Genomic DNA, 13,225 nt, shown 5'->3' with positions numbered 1-13,225 from the left:
AACTATTTCTAATCTAAAGAATCAGAAGACAGATCCCAAGAATATTAAGATAAATTGAATATATATTGCTAAAAATGAACAAAAAACTTCAAACTCCTAAAGCTCACTGTTATTAGTCGTAGAACCAAATGAGGCTCAGTAAATAACTTTTTTCAGAAATGAATGAATTCATGATGGAAAGAGTCAAAAAATTGATAAAGATTTTGCAGGTTGGTAAAACTACTAGTAACTGTTAGATTTTGGTCAATCTACCTGGAAACAGCAGTTTCAAATCTGTCAATTTTTGCTAACATAAGTAACATTTAAAACATGGCCTGTTTATTTAAAGATTGTTCATATTCAAATATCTAACCCATTTCATTGCGCATACATGTGTTCTCCCAGAGCATGCTCTTGTAGCTAAAGATGGAGAGAAATTCTTGGAGCGACCCACACTTGATTTCATGGTTGTTGAAAATCAGAGTGTTTCTTAACTTTCTTCTTGAGCCTCCACTTTTTAAAGAGAAATGCTGTAACAGTATTTATGCCTATAATTTCCTAACATCACCTAGCAAGATAGAAAATGTAAGACAGAAAAGATCAATTGCTGCTGAAAATGCAACCTCATCACTATTTATTTTTAAAGCCCAGGACTAATGAAAAAAGAGTAAACCTATTTGTTTTTAAAGAAAAGCTTTCTTCAGTTCTACTTTAAGAGATGATTAATGGCAGTGATTTTCTTGTGTGTTCCGCTGATCTTACTGAACTGCCTTCCCTGAATTCAAGTGGCAGTTGGGGCTAAATAGCTTTATATCTTCTGGTATCACATGTCCTGCCTCAAATGTAATTACAAGTTTCTAGAGACTGAATATAAAGAACTCATTTAGAACAGCTGTTCAGGTTGTTTACTATAGACCATACATACAGTTACTCAAAACTGTAAACTCATTCAGTTACTAATAGGCCTTTTAAAAAATGAATAAACCTCTTGAAACTGGGAGGTTTGACTTTAATCAGTGCTCCAATGTTCAATCTTGCCTTTGCCGTTAGACCCAAGTCCAAAAGTGGGGTTTGATTTTGTGCCATTACAGCAGTCTGTGTGCTCACCCTGACCTGGTTCTCCAGTGCTCACTAAACTGCCTTAGCAGCTGACAACTAAAAAAAGGAAATGCCTCTTTATCTGCTAAAGAGAAATGACAGCTGTCAATCTGGAACTATGAGTCACAGAGAAGAACGGCTCCTGGTTCACTCTATAGTTTTAAAGCAACACTAATCCCAGAAAAATTCTAAAGAGCAAATTGGTACCCTCAGTGTGTTTTGAGTTTGGTTTGGGTTGTTTTCATTTTAAGCTTTCATCTGTATAGTCAATATTTTGTCCTTTTTCTTCCTTCGACTTCCTTTTAGCCAAAAAAAAAAAAAAAATAGTTTCAGAAGTTGAAAACTTTCAGAAGTTGAAAAATCCTGTGACACAAATCAGTGTGAGAAGCAACCCATCACACAGCTGTGTGTTACAGTTTCCATGAGGCAGTAATAATATTAGCTAAATTAAACACCACTGGAATTTTCATGAAATTGTGTTTACTTCTAAAGAGATATTTTTTGAAACATTAACAAGTTGATCTGTTCTTTTTCAAGTCAGCCTCATTTCTCTTCCCAGGAATAAAAAAGATTATTACAGTTCTTTATTTAATCTGGTAGCTCTCAGATTGCTTTTCATCCATATCCGAAACAAAATTATGAAGATCATATATCTTCAAATATAATATTTCCATATGAAATTGTGAGACCAGCTCTCCTGACTAGTAAATGACTGGAAAGATTGGGTTTCATTACACAAGAAATGAAATTTCTACCATTTCTAATATTCTACTGTATGTATGTACATTCATGTGTGGATATGTATTCCTCATCACAATGGGCAACAAACATTCAAATAATAAGATCCCAGAACTATTGCTGCCAGGAGTATCAAATAGGATGCCCAAGAGATTTCATGCATCTGTATTTCTGCCCAATGGGGAAATCTATTTTCAGTTCTATCTCCAAGAAGAGTTGCTTTTCCTGCCAGAGCTGGTTTAATACTCTCCTCCCAGTACTACGATATGCAGAATGTTGACTCCTTAAGGAGAACACACAAGCCAAAGCATACACAAATGCAGGAGAGCATGCAGAAGTATAGACTAGGGTGAGGGGGCCTCACTTAAGATGCAGCCATTGTTGCTTACAGGTGTTAAAAGAAGAACTTAAGACAAACAACTTAACAGAGTTCAATTGAGCAAGGAACAATTCACCAGTCAGGCAGCCCCTAAACCAGAATAGGTTCAGAACAACTCCCGCATGTGGTCACAAAGGATTTGTTGACAGTAAAAAGAAAAAGAGGCATGGAAGACGGAAGTGAGGTACCGAAATCACTGGATTGGTTACATCTCAGCATGTGCCTTATTTGAACATGGTTTAAACAGTTGGTCACCTTAGAGTGGCCAAAACTCAGTAATTGGTGCAAGAGTAGGTTACAGTCTTTAGACGCATCCGGTTAGGTTACAGTTCACTACATATAGACAAACTTTTAGACCGAACTTAAAACATGTAAGGAGGCAGCTTTAGGCTTAATTTAATGTAAGTATAACAGACCAGCATTTGCAGGGCATATTGGAGAAAAGCCAAGCCTCCTATAAAAAGCAAATGATTTAATGAAAATGAATGTTTTAAAAATCTGAACTTGGAGCAAGAGAATAATGAAAGACTGATGATGGTCTATGATTGCCCATAGCAGATACCAAAACTTCATGGACCTTGCACAGTGGCTTGGGGGGATCAGAACTATTCCTTCTATCAAAAGTTATTTCCTCTTTTTTTTTTTTAAATCACCAGACCCTGGCTCTGAACTGACAGAACTTCATTTCATAAAAATGAACTCGAGACTACCTTTAAGGCACTTACATTCTAGAAGGGATCAGGGAAGAGAAAATAAAGAGTAACACAAGTAAATAATATCAGGTGCTAATAGAAGTATAAAAAATACAGAACAGACTCCTGTGCCAGGGGTTGCTGGTAAGAGGTTGACTGTTGGGAGTGGGGGCGATAATTTTAGTTGACTGGTGGGGACAGCCTCTGTGAGGGCGGAATATTTGAAATGAACGTGGGAACAAAGATTTCCAACCAGAAAATGCAGAGCACAAAGTTCCTAGTACAGAAAAAGGCTTTGTATTATTTTGCTAGGGCTACTATAACAAACGCCACAGACAGGCGACCTAAACAACAGAACTTATCTTCTCACCGTTCTGGAGGCTTGAAGTCCAAGATCAAGATGGCAAGGTTGATTTCTTTTAAGGCCTCTCTCCTTGGCTCATAGATGGTTGTCTTTTCCTTGTGTCTTCACCTCATTTTCCCTCTGTATGTGTCTATGGGTGGAAAAGCAAACCATTTTCCTCTATACTCTCACAACATGCTTGTGACACCAGATGTGTGGGGATTTCTCCCACCAGCAAGCAAGTGATTGTGCAGAGGACAACAGCGGGGTGTTCTCTAATTCAACTCAATTCTGACAATATCTACCTGGAGACATCAGATCACAAAGGTTGAGGACTCAGTCGCACAAGACTGCCCTCCACTTCTGACAACAATTGCAAGCCCCACGTTATTTTGCCCACGCTTCTGACTTACCAAGTATAAATCAGGGCTCCCACGAGCTGCTAGAGCAGGTCACAGAACTCAGGGAAACACTTACTTGGTTTATTACACAGGATATTTTAAAGGATACAAATAAACAGTCAGATGAAGAGAGAGGCACAGGGCAAGATCTGGAAGGGTCATGAGCCCAGGAGCTTCTGTCCAGGTGGAGTTGGGGTGCGCCACCCTCCCATCTCGTGGATGTGTTCTTGTTCATCTTCCTGGAAACTCTCGCATGCTCAGCTATCCACAAGCTCTTCCAAGCCAGTTCTTTTGGGGTTTTAACGAAAGCTTTGTTACATAGATATGACTAATTGAATCAATCAGCCATTGGTAATCAGCTTAACCCTGAGCCTCTCTCCCCTCCCTGGTGGTTGGGTGGTTGGGTGGTTGGAGTGTGGGGCTGACCACATGGCTGGTTCTCCCCTGGCAATGAGCGCCCCATCACTTGCCCACCCTGAGTTTCCAAAAATCACCTCATTCACACCAGCTCAGATGTGGTTGAAAACGCTTTGTTACAAATAACAAAAAAAATCTTTCTCCTTCACTGCTCTGAAGCTGTTCCCAGGGTGTTTCAAGAACCCAGGACAAAAGGCCAAATAATTTAACAAAAGATATTCTTATTGCTCTAGTCACTTAGGAAGTAGCAAGGCTTACAGGAGCTGAGAACCTAGAATCATGGACAAAACCCAAAATACATACATCATAATATCATAGTCATATTGAGTATATGTCATATTGGATTAGGGCCCACCCCAATGACCTCATTTTACATTAATCGTCTCTGTAGAGACCACTTTTGCAAATACAGTCACATTCTGAGGTACTGGGGCTTAGGACTTGGGCATATGACTTTAGGAGGCTGAAAAGGGCACTATTCAGCCTCTAACAGGCTGGGTGTGTTTGAGGGGTAGACAGAGCACCAGAGTGGCTGTAGTGTGGTCCATCCAAAGAGAGTAAATGGGGGGAAAGAGGGAAAGAGGACTCTAGATTTTATTCCACCTGTTTTTCCAAGGCTTAGCACAATCATAGCTAAGCCCTTTCTGTGACTTCAGTGCTTTATTCAGGGTATTTTATTCTCAATAATTTTTGCATGGCTTACATATATCATTAACTTAGTGTAGAGCTTTACATATTTTCTGTGTTATTTTAAAATCACTGACACATAATAATGATAAAATAGTTCTTATGTCATACTATCATCATGGAGATATAACTAGATTCAGGCAGGCACTCATCACAGTCTAAAACATGGTAAGCACTCGCACATGGCAGCTACTTGTCATCCTCCTCGTCGTCATGTTAATGGAAAAACCAAACTTTAAAATATTTTAAAGAGGCTTACTGTGAACCAGTATGAGTGACCATGGCCCAGGGAACAGTCTCAAGAGGTCCTGAGAAAGTGTACCCAAGGTGGTCGGGTTATAGTTTGTTTTTATACGGGTTAGGGAGATGGGAATTATAGACCAATTAATAAATCAATACAAAGCCAGGTGTGGTGGCTCACGCCTGTAATCCCAGCACTTTGGGAGGCCGAGGTGGGCAGATCACTTGAGCTCAGGAGTTTGAGACCAGCCTGGGCAACATGGCAAAACCCTAACTTCACAAAAAATACAAAATTAGCCTGGCAAGGTGGTGCACACCTGTAGTCACAGCTACTCAGGAGGCTGAAAAGGGAGGATCCCTGGAGCCCAGGCAGGCAGTCAAGGCGGTAGTGAGCTGTCATCACACCATTGCACTCCAGCCTGGGTGACAAAGGGAGAGTCTGCCTCAAAAACAAGGGGAGAGGGCAGATTTTATGGTGTGTAGGATGTGACTTAACCCCTGCCTTGCATGGCCTTAGGTCGTCTTTGTAATTTGGTATCCCATTGCCACAAAGATTCTGTTTTGCCAGTCTTATGATCTCTATTTTAACCTAAACTCCAAAAGAGTACAACAAGGTGTGTCCAGCCTCCCTTCCTGTCATGGCCGGGAATTTCGTTTTTGGGGCTTCTCCAGGGTCCCCTCGGCCAAGAGGAGGGTCTGTTCAGTTCAGTCAGTTGAGGGGTTTAGGATTTTATTTCTGGCTTACAATCATCAGGAGGCAAGCCCTAGTTCCTAGTCAGGGGCAATGTTCCCCCTAAATACCAAAAAAAGAAGACAACTTGAGGCTTGTCCTCGAAAAGCCTTCTCCAGACACTTCCTCAACTAACTACAGAGTAAGCTCAGAACATGAGAAAACAATACACTCACCATCTTTCGAACATTGTAAGGAGACAGACTTGCTCTATGGATTGGGATCCACCCACCTGGGACTGGGACTCTGCTGGCCTAGGCTGGAGGAAAGCTCACCCCACAGGGGGAAAGCAGACTTTCTCCTTCACACCTGCCGCTGCCTGGCCCGACAGCAGAGCTTCTCACCAGCCTTTTCCCATGCCCCAGCTTCTGAGGCAGCCCTTTCTGTGCAACGCTCCTTCCCTAGCACCTGGGGACTACATAACCCGAGTACAAGATAAGTAGAAGGAAGCATGTGAGAGCTTTCTGTCCCCAGTTGCTGGATAGAAAAGCCCTCAGAAAACTCCAGAAAGGCTCTGGCTTGTATGAACAACTGTTTTGTTCCACAGTGAGCAAGTAAGAACTGTTAAGTCAAGTTTAGTTTAGCCTAAAGGTGCCTCCCTACATATTTTAAGTTCTGCGTAAAGGTTTCTCTGTACATAGTGAACTGTAACTTAACTGGGTATGTCAACAGACTGCAGCCTCCTCTTGTGCCAATCAACAAGTTTTGACCAATCAAAGGAAGCCAACTGTTCAAACCTTGTTTAAATAAGGCAAATGCCAAGCTGTAACCAATCTGGCTGTTTCTGTACCTCAGTTCGGTTTTCTATATGTCACTTACCTTTTTCCATCCATAAATCTTCCACCACGTGGCTGCGCACTGGAGTCTGTCAGCCTACCTGGGCTCTGGAGGCTGCCCAATTGGCAAATCATTCTTTGCTCAAATAAACTCCATTAAATTTAATTTGGCTAAGGATTTTCTTTTAACGTAACAGAAGCCTTCAGTGACACTAGTGGAGATAGCTAAAAAGAAGCAGGTGAGTCAATCACTTGGGCCACAGGGAAAACTAAAGGAGAGAAATGGGAGCCTCCCAGGATACCCTCGGAGATTGACACCAAAAAAGAGGTCCCACAGCTAACTTCCCTCAAACTCATCTAATTCCTCAGCTATTCCTTACTTCCTACCCCCATCCTACTTGAACTCATGCCACAGGCCACGGGAATCACAACCTAAGGACTGAAAACAGAATCTCCACTCAGTATTCCCGAACATATGAGGAGAAGGGAGAGGCAAAAATAAGTATAAGGGAGAAAGAAGAGAGTAAAGCAGAGGCTGAGAAAAAAAAGGGGGAGGGTTCCGTTCTTGGCATCCACTTGGGAACTCTGAATACATTCTCCTGGTACAGTCAGCTAGACCCGTGGGTAGAAATTAGAGTAGAGCCGGACAGGAGTTTAACAGAAGGATATGTTTTCTACTAATAAGACATGCACCAATGTTAGTAAGCTGCCTTATGTTATAGAGTGCTCCCAGTCACTGGGAAGATTTAGACAAAGTCTGGATTGCCCTGTGCCAGAGATGGAGTTGAATGGACTCCCTTCTTAGGTGGAAAATTGAACTAAATCTCCCTTTCAGAGGGAGAATCTTTGATAAGTTACATAGAGTGAATCTACACAGTACCATAAGTGTATTTGCAAAGAGGTAATCTATAAACCATTTGAACTTGTTATTGTTCTTTCTTTCAGGTACTGATGTGTAAGAGCACTAACAGGACCATTTGAACAAGTTCACTGAAAAAGTAAAGTCCCCTCTATCATGGGTCACAGAGGCTCTGACGACTAGCCTGGAGCATAGCCTCATGTATGACTTTGTTTCTATTGGAAAGAATGAATTCAGTAGGGATTCAACACATTTTTACAAAATGTTTTCTTTTCCTGACCACATGTGGTAAGCAGAACAATGCATTCCCCTACGAAAAATATTCATGTCATAATCCCCGAATCCTGTGACTGTGTTGCCTTACTAGGCAAAAGGGACTTTGCAAGTGTGATTAAAGATACAGACCTTGAGATGGGGAGGTTATCTTAGATTATTTAGGTAAACTCAAACTAATCAAGAGAATGCCAAAAGCAGAAAACATTTTCTAGTTGAAGCCCGTCAGAGGAGATACGTCTATGAAAGAATGGTCAGAGAGATGCAACTTCACAGCCTTTGAAGACGAAGGAAGGGGGCCACGAGCCAAGAAATGCAGTCAGCCTCTACAAACTGAAAAAGGTGAGGAAATTGATTTACCCCTAATGCCTCCAGAAAGGAATGCAGCACTTGATTTTACCTAATGAACACCTTTATTTTAACCCAGTGAAATTTGCACTGGACTCTTAACCTGTAGAACCATAAAATAATACATTCATGTTTTTTAAGCTATTAAGTTTGTAACGATTTGTTATGGCAGAAATATAAAACTAAGATACCACTAAGGTAAGGTCTGATTATTTTAAGAACTTTGGAAATTTTAGAAAACATTTAAAATAGAAACAAAAGTCACCCTTAATTCTACTCCCCTATAATATCCATTATAAACTTTTTTAGGTACATCCTTCCAGTCTTCTTTTTCTTACAAAATTAAAAGCACCTTTAATCTATATTTAAAAACATAAGTGTATACTTTTTCCCCATCAAAAGTAGAATCGAATCATTCTTCATGTTATTTTTATGATCTGCTTTTCCTCAATAGTGTGGGAATATTTCCCCACAACATTATATATTTTCTGTAGCAGTGTTATGTTAGTTACATAATATTCCATCTTACAATTTTAAGATCAAAATTATGTGAAAAATTCTTTTAGAAATGGATTATGTTGTACACATAAACTTGTAATTATAGATTGCATATATGGGTATTTTTAAGTTGTACAATTTTATATTATAATACAACTATGTTATACTCACTTAAAACCTGGAACAGTACGTATTATCACAATTATTTTTTCATCACCTTGTCTTTTCAATCCCACTCAAAGACCTTCCCACTTAGAAGTTACAGACGCATCATCATTACCTATAATCAGTCCTGCATTGGCCAGCAACCGTTAGGATAGAAAAGTTCAAATGGTTTATAGATTACCTCCTTACGAATACTCCTGTTGTACCGTGTAGGGTAGCTATGCCTAATTTATCAAAGAGTCTCCCGCTGGAAGGGAGATTAAGTTCAATTTTCCATCTACTAAAGGAGTCCACTCAACTCCATCTCTGGCACAGGGCAATCCAGACTGTCTAAATCTTCCTAGTGACTAGGAGCACTAAAACATAAGGCAGCTTAATAACATTAGGGCATGTCTTATTAGTAGAACACATAACCTTCTGTTAAACTCAGGTCTGGCCCCCCTCTGATTTCTACCCACTGATCTAGCTGACCCTTGGAAGCAATATGCAATAAACTAACACCTTCAAATATTCAATTATTTAAAGACAACATTTATAACCTTGAAGAGTGTGGCTCTGCTGAAGGAATGTTAGGATTTTGAGGTCATAGTAGAATTGTAGTTAAGTGTGGTCTCTCTTAAAGTCATGTCACATGAACATTCTGTTGCCAGTCTTCAGAAATATCAGGCAATTCAGCTAGAATTCAGAAAGCAACAAATAGAACAATTCCTCTCTCGGGACTTCATTTTCTTGAATCTAAATTTTTAAGTCCTGAGGATTCTGAACTATTCCAAAGGATTAGGAGTTTAAAATTCTCTCTTTCTCATGGAGGAAAACCAGGAGATATACAAAAAGGTATCCTGCTAGAGGATCCCAGGCTAAAGATGGGTTAGGGAAGAATGGGCAAGATTATCTAGTTTTATATTATTCTATTTCCACCTTGTTAGTGACTTAGACTTAATTACAGTCTTAATAAATATTCTAGTCTTGTCTCAACTGTTATCTGGGTATTGCAGGAGACTTATTTAAATATAGATCATGAAGCCCCCTTGGTGTTAAAGGGCAGAATTATCCTCCTGGCAGCACTAATTAGCAAGAGACCTTTAAGGTAGGAATTACACATAATGTCATCTTCAACACCAATACCAATCAATTAGTGGTGGCTGCCTGTAGCCACATCCAGATTCAAGCAGGAAAGAATGCTTTGATCAATTAGTCCTCCTATCAATCATGAATATGACAGAGGAAGTGGCAACAGGTGAATGATGAGGATCATCCCTGACCTAAAGGAAGTTGCATATCAAGGAACAGGGTTAGGGCTTGGAGGATCTGGGTTTTCTTTAATTAAAATGGAGAATTCATTTTATTAAGGAAGAAAACATATTAAGGAAGTTATCATTTACCGTATAATTTCACATCATAATTTCTTTGGGCAATTGCCTTCATTTCCTTCAAATGTTCACCACCCAACATGGTTTGCAGATCTTTTGGCATGTGGATTATGCATGATGAGGCACATTCTGGTTTACCTCTGTACATTCTAAAATGCTGTGCCCAGAACTCCCTGGAAAGGGGCGGAATAGGGAACAGCATAGACAAAAAATATCCCCAAGTAATATTGGAAATGAAGAAACAGAATAAAAACCACAAAACATCAAGAATATCCTCCAATACCTTTATTAAATCTAAAAGAAACAGTGGAGGTGCATCTACCTAGTATGGCACCACCAAAAAGAGGCAGGCAAAGAATCTAAAGAAGATGCCTCCAGTGAAAGAAACCCCAGTGCTAGCCAGAAACTTACAGTCAAGGGCAGGCAAATTTTTATTCTGCATTTGAAAAAGATCGATAATTTAATAATCATTGCGGAAATAAAGGTGAACTACTTCACTGAATAACATTTAAGAAATAAGTATTAATTACAGAGAAATATAATATTAGAGCTTTATATATGTAAAGTAAAAGTACCAAGGCTGAAACAAATCGTAAATGTTCAGTACATTCTTGGGCCATTCAAATCTATTCATTTACATCTATAATTATTATTCAAAGATACCTGAAACCAGAAATCACAGGAAAGAATAAATTTGAAGAGTATCTATTATTCCTTAAGAGAACCATGTGGTCTCTAATTAAAAGCTGTGTAGTCCAAAGACCTCGTATAAGGCTGGCTCAGTCCCAGAAGTAGCTCTCCTGGCTACACATTAGAGATACCTGGAGAGGTGTTTTGTGCTTGTTGTGTTGTTTGGTTGTTGTTTTTATTAATTCCAAAGTTGGCCAATTAAATCAAGCTTAATCTGCAAAAACCTCCCCAGAGGATTCTAATCAGAAACCAGGTTAAGTCCTACCTAAATTCTAACACAGTTATGTCTACGTTAGATTTGCCTACGTTCAATTCTCTAACAACTACTCACTCCAGCATGCCAGCTGGTAGGATGAAAATTGACTACGAGCTAGGGAAATTAAATTCTTCCTGGTCTGTTTTCATCAGATAACTCCTCTCTGTTCCCAATTAAGCCATGACCCAGTACTTTCTCATTTATATAAATTGTAGATGATGTGTCCAAGCGAGGAGGATATGAGAGAAGCAAGGTGCCAAATAAAGAATGAGAGGTCAAATGTGTAAGTAATAAAAGTATTTCTTCGATTGCATTCATCAGTTCAAAGTTATGAAGACTTGGTTCCAAAAGTGCAGATACTTTTTGACAAAGTAAGAGCATTTGGTACATTTTTTGGCAGATGGCAAGATAAAGTCCATTTGCTTAACAAGCCACTCCTTCTTTGATGTGGTTAATTATGACCTCTTGGGTTACATACCAACCTTATCAAAATCCATCTGGGTAGTGCTGTCTCTTGTAAAAATGCCTCCTCTTGTTTTACTATTAGTATTGCTTTCATGCCAACAGTGTTCTTGACACTGCGTAATCCCAGGAAGACAGGGTTCCAAACCAGTGATTTGAAACCTACATAACAGACTCAGCAATTGAGACATAAAACTGCAGGTGGGAATGTGGGCAAATTTGAAGATTGTAAGTTTCATTTTCATTTTTCTTCATCCTTCCTTTTGCTGTCCATCAATCCATACTTTTTTTTTTTTTTTTCAGATGGAGTCTCCCTCTGTCGCCCAGGCTGGAGTACAGTGGTGCAATTTCGGCTCACTGCAAGCTCCGCCTCCCAGGTTTACACCATTCTCCTGCCTCAGCCTCCCAAGTAGCTGGGACTACAGGTGCCCGCCACCTCGCCCGGCTAATTTTTGTATTTTTCTTTTTTTTTAGTAGAGATGGGGTTTCACTATATTGGCCAGGCTGGTCTCAAACTCCTGACCTCAGATGATCCGCCCACCTCAGCCTCCCAAAGTGCTAGGATTACAGGCGTGAGTCACCATGCATGGTCCATACTTTTTTCTCATTCTCTTTTCTGTGTTACAGAATATAATCTGCTGAATGTAAGGGGGAAGGTTTTTTCCCCCAAAATGCCAAAGTACATAAAGATAAAGGTGAAAGTTTCCTCTCACCAGTTCCAGTGTTAACAGTGAGGTACGTGTTATTCCAGACATTTTTTCCCATGCATATACTATACTTAACTTTCACTGTTGCTTTATATTAAAAATCAAAACCATTTCACACAAAATGAGTTTTGTAAAGACTTTTTAGGAAAGAATTTTCTAGTCAGTCTGATAGATTCAGAGGGAAAAGATCTAAAGGATAAGTGTGGGCAAGAAGAAGAGACAAAAATGAAACTAGAAGAAAATAAGAGAAAGTCTTCATCAATAAATTGAGAATTAAAGAAAGACTTCACTATGGCTCAAACACTTAAACAGAGGCAACAAAAACAATACAGAAAAAAAAATGTCTATCTTATTCTCAGTGGTATGTATACGCAGGGCATCAGAACATAGCATAGTAAGTGCTTAATAAATACTTGTTTACTAAATGAATACCATACAGTCTCACTTGTGTTGCGTGACCTAGATCAAATTAGAACCCAGGAAGGCAGAGGTAAGTTTATAATAGTTAACACGACAAGAAATTAAGCATTCAAGAAAAGCATTTTGATATTGAGAGACATATTAACATTTGATGTTGGCTTATATATGTTTAAGAGAAAGAATCTAGAGGTAAAATAATAGGAAGAAGCCAAGATAGATAAAATATAGTTACTGACTACAGCAGATATAGAGAGAAAACTTTGAAGTATTTGTTAGAGAATGTAACCAGACAGGGTAAACTGGGGAGCCCAGAGAATGAATCAACATCTGTGGAGTTATAGCATGTGCCAGATTTTTTTTTTTTTTTTTTTTTTTTTTTTGGAGACAGAGTCTCACTCTTGCTGCCCAGGCTGGAGTGCAGTGGCACAATCTCAGCTCACTGCAACCTCCACCTCCTGGGTTCAAGCAATTCTCCTGCCTCAGCCTCCCAAGTAGCTGAGATTACAGGTGTGCGCCACCATGCTTGGCTAAGTTTTTTTGTATTTTTAGTAGAGACAGGGTTTCACCATGTTGGCCAGGATGGTTTCGAACTCCTGACCTCAAGCTATCAGCCCACCTCAGCCTCCCAAAGTGCTAGGATTACAGGCGTGAGCCGCTGCACCCAGCCAGCACGTGCCAGACTCTCAACTGGGTTATT

General features: G+C 39.7%; 1 long non-coding RNA gene across 1 annotated transcript; it reads right to left on the bottom strand.

Annotated features, from left to right (window-relative positions):
• Positions 1 to 3,181: 3,181 nt before the first annotated feature.
• Positions 3,182 to 9,971, bottom strand: LOC108580955. The gene is made up of 3 exons (XR_002515621.2): positions 9,163 to 9,971; positions 6,524 to 6,705; positions 3,182 to 3,918 (listed from the first exon to the last, which is right to left on the bottom strand). It is a non-coding gene; the product is annotated as an uncharacterized LOC108580955 (long non-coding RNA).
• Positions 9,972 to 13,225: the final 3,254 nt, after the last annotated feature.

This window comes from Papio anubis, chromosome 9 (genome assembly GCF_008728515.1).
Source record: "Papio anubis isolate 15944 chromosome 9, Panubis1.0, whole genome shotgun sequence".
NCBI classification, from domain to species: Eukaryota; Metazoa; Chordata; class Mammalia; order Primates; family Cercopithecidae; genus Papio; species Papio anubis.
This window is presented reverse-complemented; position numbering and strand designations above follow the sequence as displayed.